The sequence below is a fragment of the Protopterus annectens genome, chromosome 10.part0, assembly GCF_019279795.1.
Source record: "Protopterus annectens isolate FY-2018-M chromosome 10.part0, PAN1.0, whole genome shotgun sequence".
Classification (NCBI taxonomy): Eukaryota; Metazoa; Chordata; order Ceratodontiformes; family Protopteridae; genus Protopterus; species Protopterus annectens.
Window position 1 is genome coordinate 1,308,989,213 of NC_056744.1, and position 15,856 is coordinate 1,309,005,068.

Consider the following 15,856-nt stretch of genomic DNA (forward strand, 5'->3'; position numbering starts at 1 on the left):
AAATGTGTAGGTGTTGGCTTTCTGACAGAGCTTGGGGTCAGATGTGACTGCAGGCCATCAAACAGTGACAAATGTCACAATTAAATTGTAGGTGTAGGGCTTTGTGACAGAGCTCTTGCAATATTTGTTCCAATGTGACCGCAGGCTATGAAACAATGGCAAGAGTCTCAGTAAGCTTCTACATATAGGGGCTTGTGACACATCTCCTGTAATATTGGGGTCAGATGTAATGACTGTAGCCTATGAAACAATGACAAAAGTCTCAGTAAACTTGTAAGTATAGGTTTTGTGACAAAGTGTACTGACCCAGGCTATGAAACAATAGCAAATCTCTCAGTAAACATCTATGAGTAGGGATGTCTGACAGAGTTCCTCCAATATCAGGATCAGATGTAGTGACCACAGCTATGAAATAATGACAAAAGTCACAGTAATCCTGTAAGTATTGGACTTTGTGACAAATCTCCTGCAGTATCAGAGTCAGATCTTGTGGCTGCAGGCTATGAAACAATGACAAAAATCTAAGTAAACTTGTAGGTATAGGACGTTTGTGATAGAACTCCTGCAATATTCCAGTCAGATGTGACCGCAAACTACAAAATAATGACAAAAGTCTCAGTAATCTTGTAGGTGTAGGGCTTTGTGATAGAATTACTGCAATTTCAGGGACAGATTGAGTGACTGCAGCCTATGAAACAGTGACAAAAGTCTCAAGATTCTTGTAGGTGTTGGGCTTTGTGACAGAGCTCCAGCAATAACTGGGACAGATGTTGTGAGCATAGGATATGAAAGAATGACAAAAGTCTCAGTAAATTGCTGGCTGTAGGGCTTTATGATATAGTTCCTGCATTATCAGGGTAAGATGTAATGACTGCAGGCTATCAAACAATGACAAAAGTCTCAGTGTTCTTGTAGGTCAAGGCTATTTAACAGTCCTCCTGGAATATCAGAGTCCTATGATGTCACCACACATTATGAAACAATGACAAAAATCTCAGTAAACATCTAGGTGTAGAGCTTTGTGAAAGAGCTCCTGCAATATCATGGTCAGATGTAGTGACTGCAGTCTATGAAACAATGACAAAAGTGTCAGAAAACTTGTAGGTGCAGGGCTTTGTGACAAAGGTCCTGCGATATCAGCGTCAGATGTTGTGACCACAGGCTATGAAACAATGACAAAAGTCTCAGTAAACTTGTATGTATATGGGGTTTGTGCTAGTTCTCCTGCAATATCAGGGTCAGCTGCAGTGACCCAGGCTATGAAACAGTGGTGAAAGTCTCAATAAATGTCTAGGTGTAGGACTTTGTCACAGAGCTCATTAGATATCAGGGTCAGATGCAGTGACCACAGGCTATGAAACAATGACAAAAGTCTCAGTAAACTTGTAAGTGCAGGACTGTTTGACAGAGCTCCTGCAATATAGGGGTCAGCTATTGTAACCACAGTCTATGAAGCAATGACAAAATTCTTAGTAAAGTTTTAGGCATAGGGCTTTGTGACAAAGCTCCTGCAATATTGGACGTTGATTAAATCAATTTTTTTGGATGTCACTGTTCGGAGGAATGTGGATAATACTCTAAGTATTAGAGTATTCCGCAAATACCCCAATACAATAATTGGCTTCATGCCACTAGTTTACATCCTAGCCATACCATCTGCAACATCCCCAAATCTCAATTTCTCCATATGAAGAGAATTAGTTTCACCATGCAGGATTATGATCTGTCCCACCAAGATCTTTGTGACAGGTTCAGAAATAGGGGATACAGGGAATTCTTTATTGGAATAAAAAAACAAAACTAGAGCAGACCCTGCTGACACCATTAGGTTTGTAACCACCTATGGGCGCAACATCAACACTCTTAGACATACTATACATACACACTGGAATATTGTATTGGCTAATGATGACCTAAGGACAGTGTTAGGGACTACATGTCAGTTTTCGTTTAGGAAAGGCAAAACATTGGAGTCCCACTTTTCGCATTTCAAACATACCGGCAGTGGGCTGCTATTTATAAACAACTAACAGTATCCGGGGATAATTTGATTGGTATGTTTCCCTCTGGACATTGTTCATCATGCCAATATGTTAGTAAACTTAAACAGTTTACCAGCAAAGTTTATGATATGAAGTTTTCTGGGAACTGTGGGACTGATTGGGTTATCTATCTGGCCACTTGTAAATGTTCATCCTTTTATGTTGGTCAGATATCACGTGCACTTAGAACACGAATGTCTGAACATCGCAGTGATATTCATAACAAGCGTGAAACCAATGCATTGTATAGACATTGTATAACACATACCAATGCGGAATTTCATTTCCTGGTTATTGATAGAATTATTGGGAAGAGAAATAATAAACAGGGATGGCAAAGTATTCTAAACAAAAAAGAAAAATATTGGATCATTAAGTTGGGGGGGCTATTCCCTCCTGGACTTAATGACCACTTATAATGATGCATTTTTAATAATATTTTTCATGGGACCTATTTTGTCTAGATCAGGTTTCCACAGTTCTATCTTTTTTTATTCTCTATTGGAAATTATATATCTTGGTGCATATTCATATGTATATTATTTTCTTAGACTAGTGCTGATTTGGTTATAGGCTAACCTTTTTGAACTGTCATTTGTGTTTTATGGAAGGAGTGACTTTTGATGTAGTGGGCAGGGCTATTTCTCTATTGGTGGGGGGTCTATTTAGGTAGGATTGTGTGTTTTGTTTTACAATGTTTTTCCACTGCTGAAGGCTTTGCAGCCGAAACTGGTTGTTGTTCATCTTTCGGCTTTTTCCCGGTAAGGGGCCACCACAGCAGAACTCCAGTCCACTAATGATTGGCAGTAGATTTTTATGAAATGCCGAGGTGCCAGCTTGACGCCTGACCTTCAATGAAGGCATGCCAATTTAAGTATACATGTCTTTCAAACACTACCCAACCGTGGGGAGGACATGCAGATTCCACACAGAAGGCACTCCGCTTAATTCAAACGTTTTTTGTTTTTTTGTGCCTTTTTCCCACATGCTGGCTATTCATGTTTATTTCAGATGCAGTGACCACATGCTAAGAAACAATCATTAAAGTCCCTGTAAACTTCTAGGTGAAGGCCTTGTATCAGAGATTCTGCAAAATTGGGGTCAATTTTGTGACAGTAGGCTAAGAAACAATGACAAAAGTCCCGGGAAATTTGTAGGTATAGCGCTTTGTAACAGAGGTCTTGCAATATCGGGGTCAGATGTGGTGACCGGAGGCTATGAAACAATGGTAAAAGTCTGAGTAAACTTGTCAGTGTACACTTTGTGACAGAGTTCCTGCAATATGAGGGAGAGGTGTATTAACCCAGGCTTTGAAGCAATGACAAAACTCTCAGTAAACTTCTACCTCTAGACCTCCTTTGTGACAGAGTTCCTCCAATAACAGGGTCAAATTTAGTGATCTCAGGCTATCAAACAATGGCAAAAGTGTCAGTAATCTTGAAGGTGTAGACCTTTGTGACAGAGCTCTTACAAAATTGGTGTCAGCTAAAGTGACCGCAAGCTATAAAACAATGATGAATCTCTCTGAAAACTTGTAGGTGTAGGGCTTCATGATAGACCTCCTGCAATACTGGGGTCAGATTTAGTCACTGCAGGCTATGAAACAATAACAAAACTTTCTGTAAACTTCTAGGTGTTGGGTTTAGTGGCAGAGCTCCTGCAATATTGGGGTCAGATGTGACCGTAGGCTATGAAATGATGACAAATGTCTCAGTAAACTTGTATGTGTAGGGGCTTGTGACAGATCATTTCCAATATTAGGGTCAGATATAGTGATCACAGGCGATGAAAGAAAGGCAAAAATCGCAGTAAAACTGTAGGTGTAGGGCTTTGTGACAGAGCTCCTGCAATATTGGTGTCAGCTCTATTGATCACATTCTATGAAACAATGACAAAAGTCTCAGTAAACTTGCAGGCGTAGGGCTTTGTGACAGAGCTCCAAAATATGCCTACATGAAACAAAGACAAATATCTCAGTAAACTTGAAGGTGTAGGGATTTGTGACAGAGTTACTGCAATATCAGGATCAATATAGTGACTGCAGGCTATAAAATAATGACAAAAGTCTCAGTAAACATGGGGACTCTATGTTCCACACCAGAGGTAAACCCCTCATTGGTAAGATCAGATCATAAACAAATTTCCCTGGACATCCATATCCCGTCCCCACCCCCAGCCAAGGAAATCACTGTAAAGAATTTCTCCAAAGCCAACTTTGCACTTCTCAAGACTGAGGTGGAATCCTTCAAAGCCCCTGGGCCAGAGGATAATACAGCCCAATCCGCAGAATCCTTTACAAATGCATTCTATGAGCACCTGCAGGAATGCATGGATCATGCTATCCCAAATAAAACCAAGACTCACCTCCAAAACAGGAGACCGGTCTGGTGGACCCCGCCATAAATAAGCTATACAACAGAAGGAGGAAGCTACTACATGACAGAGCAAAATCCCAAAAGGAAGGCATCTCTGATCAGTATTAGCAAGAAACTTGATCCCTCATAAAATCATCAAAGGCCAGTTTGAAAGAAAATTGCCCTAGACACTAAAGATAATCACAAGGCCTTCTTTAGTTATGTCAGAAACATGGGCGGAAACTCCCAGATATGCTCTGAATTGTTGCATAACGGTACAAAATATACCGAACCTACAGACATAGCCAACATCCTGACAGACAGATTCAGCGCAAACTTCCCCCCCCTTCCCCCCCAAAGGAGCAAATGCCTATCCCAACTGAATGTAACCTCCCTGACATCATAGATGTACAGGTGAAAACTGCCCTCTCCAAAGCAAAAAACACAGCATCTATGGGACTGGACGGTGTCCCAGGCTGTGTCTTACACAAGCTCCAAGAAGAACTGAACCCTCACATTAAGTCACTGTTCAAACTTAGCCTTACTACAGGATATGTACCCAAGGAATGGCGTACAGCTACAGTGGTCCCACTCCACAAAGGTGGTGCCACAACGGACCCTGGAAACTATCGCCCCATAAGTCTGACTAGTCTGGTCTGTAAAGCTATGGAGCGTATTATCATGGAACACATAAACAAAGACATTGGGAGCCTCCAGACACTGGACCCTACCCAATTTGGCTTTGTTAAGGGCAGATTTTGCCTCTTAAACCTAGTTTATTTCTTTGAAACAGTTACCAAAGCCATAGATGAGGGCAAGGTAGTCCGCACAGCCTACCTGGACCTCGCAAAAGCCTTCGACACAATACCCCACTCGGGCATCATAAATAAGCTTACCAGCTTAAATATCAACCCCTATATCACAAGATGGGTTGCAAACTGGCTCAGAGATAGAACCCACATGGTCAGAATTGCAGGTGCCATGTCCGAATCCAAACCAGTTACAAGTGGCGTCCCACAGGGCTCAGTTCTGGGACCTCTCTTGTTCGGTATATACTTCTCTGAGGTTCAGACTAACACGGGGGGATTATGGCTGACAAAGTTCGCAGATGACTGCAAACTGGGGGCCATAATCAAATCTCCAGCTGACACAAGCATCCTCCAAAAGGGTCTCACAGAGATGGATGCTTGGTGCCAGAGCCACGCCTCAAGCTAAATGCTAAAAGTGCATAGTCATCCCTTTGGGAAAAACAAGGTGCCCACAAATTACCACATAGGTGGTAATCCATTAAGTATGGAAGAAGTAATTAGAGATTTGGGGACCAACATAGATAGTAATCTCTCCTTTGATAATCACGTTGCCAAAGTGGTTAGAAAGACCTTCTATATAGCCCACCTTATCACTAAAGGGTTCGCATCTAGATCAAGAGAGGTCATTGTGCCCCTCTACTCGTCACTCATCAGGCCCATAATTGAACACAATGCCCCTTTTGGGATGTACCTTACCCGACACCTGCAGCAACTGGAGAGACCCCAAAAGTACCTCACCAAGAGGATCATGGGCTACAAACAGATGTCCTATGCAGCTCGAATAAAGAAACTCCAGCTCTACTCAGTTTCTTACCGCCTACTCAGAGGTGATCTATGCCTGATGTACAAAGCCATGTCAAACCCAGAATTGATGGACATGCTCCACCTCAAAAAATCCAAGTCCCTTAGAGCTACACGCTCCAGGGACCTAAACCTCAGCACAAAAATAAATAGGACATGCTGGAGGGACAGATTCATTTCCCAAAGGCTCCCCTCACTCTGGAATAGTGACTTAAATCAAACATATATTTTGTATTTAATGTTTTGTTATCATGTATGTAGATAGTGGAGCTTTTCTCCTCGGGCTTCCACTGAAAATGGACTTGTATCCAGTTGGACTAGCCCGGTTAACAAATGTAAAATAAAATAAAATAAAATAGAATCCCAATTCATGTTAGACATAGCCCCTCGCTGACCCTCTTCAAGCGAAATTTGGACGCATGGATGGGAAATCGCAAATTCACCCCTTGGATCTCTCCTGTGTCCCTGCTAGACAGAGGCACAGTAAACTAATCTTAAAAGGGTACCTTCTGTGACCTACTTTACAGAGGCACAGTAGGCTAATCTAATAGGGAGGCGGAAGCCAAATACACTCTGGCTAGGCTTATAAATGCCCTAAGGCAGATAGCCTAGTATCTCCCTATGAACCTATGAACCTATGTGACTGTAGACTATTAAACAATGGCAAGGGTCTCAGTAAACTTCTACATATAGGGGCTTGTGAAACATCTCATCTAATATCAGGGTCAAATGCAATGACCGCAGCCCACGACACAATGACAAAAGTCTCAGTAAACTTACAGGTGTATGCTTTGTGACAGATGTACTGACCCAGGCTATGAAACTATAGGAAATCTCTCAGTAAACATCTTTGTGTAGGGATGTGTGACAGAGCTCCTCCAATATCAGAGTGAGATGTAGTGTCCACAGCTATGAAACAATCACAAAAGTCTCAGTAATCTTGTAGGTGTAGGGCTTTGTGACAGAGCTCCAAAAATATCAGGGGGCAGATGAAGTGACTGCAAGGTATGAAACATTGATTAAAGTCTCACTAAATGTGAAGAACTAGGGTTTGTAACAGGGCTTCTATAATACCGGGGTCAGATGTTGTGGTTGTAGATTATGAAACAATGACACAAGTCTCAGTAAACTTGTAGGTCTAGAGTTTATGAAAAATCTCCTGCAATATTGGTTCTGCTGTAGTGACGGCAGGCTATGAAATCATTTCAAAGGTGACAGCACTTGTAGGTGTACGGCTGTGTGATAGAGCTCCTGTAATTTTGGCATCAGATGTAGTCACCACAGGCTATAAAACAGTGACAAAAGTTTCAGTAAACTTGTAGGTTATGGGTTTTGTGACAGATCTCCTAAATATGCTTACATGAAAGAATGACAAAAGCCTCAGTAAACTTATAGGTATAGGGCTTTGTGACAAAGCTCCTCAAATATAGGGGTCAGAGGTAGTGACCCCAGCCTAAGAAACAATGACTAAAGTCTCAGTAATTATGTAGGTGTAGGGCTTTGTGACAGAGCCTGTGCAATATCAGAATCAGATGTTGTGACTGCAGGCTAAAAAAGGATGACAAAAGTCTCAGTAAACTTGTAGGTGTAGGGCTTTGTAACACAGCTCCTGCAATGTCAGGTCAGATGTAGTGACTGCAGGTTATGAAACAATGTCAAAAGTCCTTGTAAACCTGTAGGTGAAGGCTATGTATCAGAGCTTCTGCAATATGGGGGTCAATGTTGTGATGGCAGGCTATGAAACAATGATAAAAGTCACAAGAAACCTGTAGGTGTAGGGATTTGTCACAGAGCTCCTACATATGCTTACATGAAACAATGAATAAAGTCTCAGTAAAGTTGTAGGTGTAAAGCTTCATGACAGAGCTCCTGCAATATCAGTATTAGATTCTGTCAGCACATGCTATGAAACAATGACAACAATCTCAGTAAACTTGTAGCTGTAGGGTTTTGTGGCAGAGCATCTCTAACAGCGGGGTCAGGTGTAGTGACCCAGGCTATTAAACAATGGGAAAAGTCTTAGTAAATTTCTAGGTTTAGAGCTTTGTGACAGAGCTCCTGCAATATCAGGGTCAGAGGTAGTGACCGCAAGCTATAAAACAATTACAAAATTCTCAGTAAACTTGTACGTATAGGGGCTTGTGACATTTCCTGCAATTCTGGGGTCAGATGTAGTGACCACAGGCTATGAAAAAATGACAAAATTCTCAATAAACTTGTAGGTTTAGGGCTCTGTGACAGAGCTTTTGCAATATCAGGGTCAGATGTAGTGACCACAGGCTATGAAACAATGACAAAAGTCTCACTAAACTTGTAGGTGTAGAGCTTTTTGAAAGATCTCCTGGAATATCAGGGTCAGATGTAGGTACTGCAGGCTATGAAACAATGAGAAAAGTCTCAGTAAACTTGTAGGTGTATGGCTTTGTGACAGAGCTCTTGTAATATAGTCATCAAATGTAGTGACCACAAGTTATGAAACAATGAGAAAAGCCTGAGTGAACTTGTAGGTATTGGCTCTGTGACACATTTCATGGTCATCTGTGACCTCAGGCCATGAAACAGTGACAAACATCTCAGTAAACTTGCAGGTGTAGGTTTTGTGACAGGTGTACTGACCCAGGCTATGAAACCATAGGAAATCTCTCAGTAAACATCTTTGTGTAGGGATGTGTGACAGACCTCCTCCAATATCAGGGTGAGATTTAATGAACACAGCTATGAAACAATGATAAAAGTCTCAGTAATCTTGTAGGTGTAGGGCTTTGTGACAGAGCTCTTGCGATATCAGGGTCAAATGAAGTGACTGCAAGGTTCATAGGTTCATACTAAGCTAACTACTCTTGCGAGCCATTTTAAGCCTAGCCAATTATCCCTTGTGAGACTCGAACCCCGCACCTTGTGTTTGTAAGGCAAACACCTTAACCATTAGGCCACCCTCCCAACTAGTAGGAAACAATGACTAAAGTCTCACTAAACTTGTAGAACTAGGGCTTTGCAACAGAGCTTCTACAATATTGGGGTCAGATGTAATGACCATAGGCTATAAAATAATGACAAAAGTCTCAATAAGCCTGTAGATATATGGCTTTGTGACAGATATCCTGCAATACTGGAGTCAGATGTTGTGTCTGTTGGCTATGAAACAATGATAAAAGTCTCAGTAAACTTGTAGGTCTAGAGTTTATGAAAAATCTCCTGCAATATTGGGTCAGATGTAGTGATGACAGGCTATGAAATAATGACAAAGGTGACAGTACTTCTAGGTGCAGGGTGATGTGACAGAGCTCCTGCAATTTTGGAGTCAGATGTAGTTACCACAGGCTATGAAACAGTGACAAAAGTCTCAGTAAACTTGTAGGTTTAGGGCTCTGTGACAGAGCACCTGCAATATCTGGGTCAGATGTAGTGACCGCCGGCTATAAAGTAATGACAAAAGTCTCACTAAACTTGTAGGTGTAAGGCTTTGTGATAGAACTCCTGGAATATCTTGTCAGATGTAGTGACCACAGACTATATGAATCAATAACAAAAATCTCAGTAATCATGTAGGTGTAGAGCTTTGTGACAGAGCTCCTGCAATATTGGGGTCAGAAGTTGTGACTGCAGGATATGAAAGAATGGCAAAAGTCTCAATAAACTTCTAGGTGTAGAGTTTTGTGATAGAGGTCCTGCAATATTGGAGTCAGATGTAGTGACGACAGGCTATCAAACAATGACAACATTTTTAGTAATCTTGTAGGTGTAGGGCTTTGTGTCAGAGCTCTTGTAATATTGGTGTCAGATGCTGTGACCGCAAGCTTTGAAACAATGACAACAATCTCATTAAACTTGTAGGTGTAGGGCTATGTGACAGAGCTCCTGCAATACTGGGGTGAGGTGTAGTGACCCAGGCTATGAAACAATGGCAAAAGTCTCAGTAAACTTTTGATGCAGAGCTTTTGGCAGAGCTGCTGCAATATGAGGTTCAGATGTTGTGACTGCAGGCTATGAAACAATGACAAAAGTTTCAGTAAACTTGTAGGTATGGGGCTTTGTGACTGAGCTCCTGCAATAACGGGGTCAGGTGTAGTGACCACATTTTATGAAACAATGACAAAAGATTAGGTAAACTTTTAGGTGTAGGGCTTTGTGGCAAAGCTCCTGAATATGCCTACATGAATCAATGACAAAAGCCTTAGTAAACTTGCAGGTGTAGGGCTTCCTGACAGAGTTCCTGCAATATCGGGGTGAGGTGTAGTGACCCAGGCTATGAAACAATAACAAAACTCTCGGTAAATTTGTAGGTGTAGGGCTTTCTGGCAGAGATCCTGCAATATTGGGGTCAGATGTAGTGACCACAGGCCATGAAACAATGATGAAACTCTCATTAAACTTGTAGATGTAGGGCTTTCTGATAGAGCTCCTGCAATATTGGCATCAGATGTAGTGACCACAGGGAAAGAAACAATTACAAAAGTCTCAGTAAAGTTGTAGGTGTAGGGCTTTTTGTACAGAGCTGCTAAATATGCATACATGAAACAAAGAAAGCATCTCAGTAAACTTGAAGGTGTAAGGGATTTGTGACACAGCTCTGTCAATAAAATGGTCAGATGTAGTGACCGCAGGCTATGAAATACTGTCAAAGGACTCAGTAAACTTGTAGGTGTTGGGCTTTGTGACAGACCTATTGCAATATAGTGGTCAAATGTAGTAACTGCAATGACAATATCTCATTTTACTTTTAGGTGTAGGGTTTGTGTCAAAGCTGTAGGTCAGATGTGGTGACCATAGGCTATCAGACAATGACAAAAGTCTCAGTATACTTGTAGATGAAGGTGTTGTGAAAGAGCTGCTGGAATATTGGGGTCAGATGGAGGGACTGCAGGCTATGAAATACTGTCAAATGTCTCCGTAAACTTGTAGGTGTAGAGCTTTGTGGCAGAGCTCCTAAAAATGCTTACATATAACAATGGCAAAGGTGTTAGTAAACTTGTAGGTGTAGGGTTTTGTGACAGAGGTCATGAAATATCGGGGTCAGATGTAGTGATTGCAGGCTATGAAACAATGACAAAAGTCGCAGTACTTGTAGGTGTAAAGCTTAGTGACAGACATCCTGCAATATCGGGGTCAGATGTAGTGACCAAAGGGAATGAAACAATGACAAAAGTCTCACTAAACTTGTAAGTGTAGAGCTTTGTGAAAGAGTTCCTGGAATACTGGGGTCAGATTTAGGGACTGCAGGCTATGAAACAATGACAAAAGTCTGAGTAAATTTGCAGGTGTAGGGCTTTGTGACAGAGATCTTGTACTATAGTCGTCAAATGTAGTGACTGCAAACCATGAAACAATGAGAAAAGTGTCAGTGAACTTGTAGTTGTTGGCTCTGTGACAGAGTCCGAGGTCAGATGTAGTGACCACAGGCCAAACAGTGACAAAAGTCTATATAAACTTCTAGGTCTAGGGCTTTGTGACAGAGTTCTTGCAATATCAGATCAGATGTGACTGCAGGCGAGGAAACAATGACAAACGTTGCAGTAAATGTCTACAAATAGGGGCTTGTGACACATCTCCTGCAATATCAGGGTCAGATGTAGTGACTGCAGCCTATGAAACAATGACAAAAGTCTCAGTAAACATGAAGGTATAGGTGCCTCAGTAAACCTCTAGGTGTAAGGCTTTGTGACAGAGCTTCTCAAATACTGGGGTCAGATGTAGTGGCCGCAGGCCATGAAACAATTACAAAGGTAAACGTGCAGGTGTAGGGCTTTGTGATAGAACTCCTGCAATTTAAGGGTCAGATTGAGTGACTGCAGCCTATGAAACAGTGACAAAAGTCTCAACAATCTTGTAGGTGTAGGGCTTTGTGACACAGCTCCAGCAATATTGGGGTCAGATGTTGTGACAACAGGATATGAAAGAATGACAAAAGTCTAAGTAAATTTCTAGGTATAGGGTTTTGTGATACACTTCCTGCAATATCGGGGTTAGCTGTAGTAAATGCAGACTATCAAACAATGACAAAGTCTCAGAAAACCTGTAGGTGCAGGGCTTTGTGACAGAGCTCCTGGAAAATCGGGGTCAGATGTTGTAGCCACAGGCTATGAAACAATGACAAAAGTCTCAGTAAACTTGTCAGTGTACACTTTGTGGCAGAGTTCCTGCAATATCAGAGAGAGAGGTGTATTAACTCAGGCTTTGAAGCAATGACAAAACTCTCAGTAAACTTCTAGCTGTAGGGCTTTGTGATAGAGTTCCTCTAATAACAGGGTCAAATTTAGTGATCACAAGCTATCAAACAATAGCAAAAGTCTCAGTAATCTTGAAGGTGCAGGGCTTTGTGACAGAGCTCCTACAAAATTGGGGCCAGCTGCAGTGACTGCAAGCTATGAAACAGTGATGAATCTCTCAGTAAACTTGTAGGTATAAGGCTTCATGATAGACCTCCTGCAGTATCGGGGTCGGATTTAATGACTGTAAGCTATGAAACAATAACAAAAGTCTCTGTAAACTTCTAGATGTAGAGTTTAGTGACAGAACTCCTTCGATACTGGTGTCAGATGTTGTGACCACAGGCTATGAAATGATGACAAAAGTCTCAGTAAACTTGTACATATAGGGGCTTGTGACAGATCTCTTCCAATATCATGGTCAGAAATATTGATCACAGGCTATGAAAGAAAGGCAAAGATCTCAGTAAACTTGTAGGTGTATGGCTTTCTGACAGATCTCTTAAATATGCCTACATGATACAATGACAAAAGTCTCAATAAACTTGTACATGTGGGGCTTTGTGATTGACTTCCTGCACTATCAGGGTGAGGTGTACTGACCCAGGCTATGAAACACTGACAACAATCTCAGTAAACTTCTAACTGTAAGGCTTTGTGATGGAGTTCCTAAAAGATCAGGGTCAGATGTCGTGACCACAGGCTATGTAATGATGACAAAAGTCTCAATAATCTTGTAAATGTAGTGCTCTGTGAGAGAATTACTGCAATATCAGGGTCAGATGTACTGACCACAAGCTATGAAACCATGACAAAGTCTTGGTAAAGTTGTAGGTGTAGGCCTGAGTGACAGAACTCCTGCAATATCGGGGTCAGATCTAGTGGTCTAGGCTATGAAAAAAAATGGAAAACACCTCAGTAAACTTCTAGGAGTCGGACTTTGTGACAAAGCTCATGCAATATCAAAGTGAGATGCAGTGACCGCAGGGTATGAAACAATAACAAATGTCTCAGTAAACATGTAGCTGCAGGGCTTTTGACAAAGCTAATGCAATATAGGGGTCAGATGTTATGACCACAGGCTATGAAACAATGACAAATGTCTCATTAAAATTGTAGGTGTAGGGCTTTGCAACAGAGCTCCTGCAATATTGGTGTCAGGTGTAGTGATGGCATTCTATGAAACAATGACAAAAGTCTCAGTAAACTTGTAGGTGTAGGGCTTTGTGACAGAGCTCCTAAATATGCCTACATAAAAGAAAGACAAATGTCTCAGTAAACTTGAAGACGTAGGGATTTGTGACAGAGTTACTGCAATATCAGGGTCAGATGTAGTGACTGCAGACTATGAAATAATGATAAAAGTCTCAGTATACTTGTAGGCATTCGTCTTTGTAACAGACCTTCTGCAATATCATGGTCAAATGTATTGACTGCAGGCTATGAAACAATGAGAAAGTCTCAGTAAACATGTAGGTGTAGGGTTTGTGACAGAGCTCTTTGTCAGATGTGGTGACCATAGGCTATCAAACAGTGACAAAAGCATCATTCTACTTCTAGATGTAGATCTTTGCAAAAGAGCTCCTGGAATATTGGGGTCAGGTGTAGTGACCAAAGGTTCTGAAACAATGAGAAAAGTCTCAGTAAACTTGTAGGTGTAGGGCTTTGTGACTGAGCTTCTGCAATATCGGGGTCAAATGTAGTGACCACAAGCAATGAAACAATGACAAAAGTCTCACTAAACTTGTAGGTGTAGAGCCTTTTGAAAGAGCTCCTGGAATATCGGGGTCAGATGTATGGGCTGCAGGCTATGAAACAATGAGGAAAGTCTCAGTAAACTTGTAGGTGTAGGGCTTTGTGACAGAGCTCTTGTAATATAGTCGTCAAATGTAGTGAACACAAGCTATGAAACAGTGAGAAAAGTCTGAGTGAACTTATAGCTGTTGGCTCTGTGACACAGTTCAGGGTCAGCTGTGACCTCAAGCCATGAAACAGTGACAAACATCTCAATAAATTTGTAGGTGTAGGGCTTTGTGACAGAGCTCTTGCAATATCGGATCAGATGTGACTACAGGCTATGAAACAATGACGAGAGTCTCAGTAAACCTCTACATATAGGGGCTTGTGACATATCTGAGTCTTAGTAAAATTCTATGTATAGGGGCTTGTGACACATCTCCTGTAATATCAGGGTCAGATATAGTGACCACAACCTATGACACAATGACAAAAGTCTCAGTAAACTTGCAGGTGTAGGCTTTGTGACAGGTGTCCTAACCCAGGCTATGAAACTATGGGAAATCTCTCAGCAAACATCTTTGTGTAGGGATGTGTGATGGAGCTCCTCCAATATCAGGGTCAGATGTAGTGACAACAGCTATGAAACAGTGACAAAAGTATCAGTAATCTTGTAGGTGTAGGGCTTTGTGATAGAGCTCCTGCAATATCAGGGTCAAATGAAGTGACCGCAAGGTAGGAAACAATGACTAAGTTCTCACTAAACTTGTAGAACTAGGGCTTTTTAACAGAGTTTCTACAATATTGAGGTCAGATGTAATAACATTATTCTATGAAATATTGACAAAGGTCTCACTAAGCCTGTAGATATAGGGCTTTGTGACAGATCTCCAGCAATATTTGGTCAGATGTAGTGATGGCAGGCTATGAAATAATGACAAAAGTGATAGTACTTGTGGATGTAAGGCTGTGTGACAGAGCTTCTGCAACTTTGGGGTCAGATGTAGTCACCACAAGCTATGAAACAGTGTCAAAAGTCTCAGTAAACTTGTAGGTGAAGGGTTTTGTGACAGATCTCCTACATATGCTTACATGAAACAATGACAAAAGCCTCAGTAAACTTCTAGGTGAAGGGCTTTGTGATACAGCTCCTGTAATATTGGGGTCAGATGTTGTCACTGCAGGCCATGAAACACAAAAGTCTCAGTAAATGTATAGGTGTATGACTTTGTGACAGAGCTCCTTAAATGTTGGGCTCGGAGCTAGGGACCACAGGCTATGAAACAATGACAAAAGTTTCATTAAACTTGCAAGTGTAGGGCTTTGTGATAGAAGTCCTGCAATATCAGGGTCAGATGTAGTGACCGAAGCCTATGAAACAATGACAGAAGTCTCATTAATCTTGTAGGTATAGGGCTTTGTGACAGAGTTGCTGCAATATCGGAATCAGATGTTGTGATGCAGGCTAAGAAAAAATGACAAAAGTCTCAGTAAAGTGGGACTTTGTAACACAGCTCCTGCAATATTGGGTTTGGTGTATTGACTGCAGGCTATAAAATAATGACAAAAGTCCCTGTAAACTTATAAGTGAAGGCTATGTATCAAAGCTTCTGCAATACAGGGGGTCAATGTTGTGATGGTAGGCTATGAAACAATGACAAAAGTCACAGGAAACCTGTAGGTATAGGGATTTGTGACTGACCTCTTACATATGCTTACATGAAACAATGAAGAAAGTCTCAGTAAACTTTTAGGTGTAGGGCTTTGTGACAGAATTCCTGCAATATCAGGGTCAGATGTCACCACACAGTATGAAACAATGGCAAAACTCTCACCAAATTTGTAGGTGTAGGGTTTGTGACAAAAGGCCTTCCAATATCAGTGTCAGGTGTAGTGACCCTAGCTAT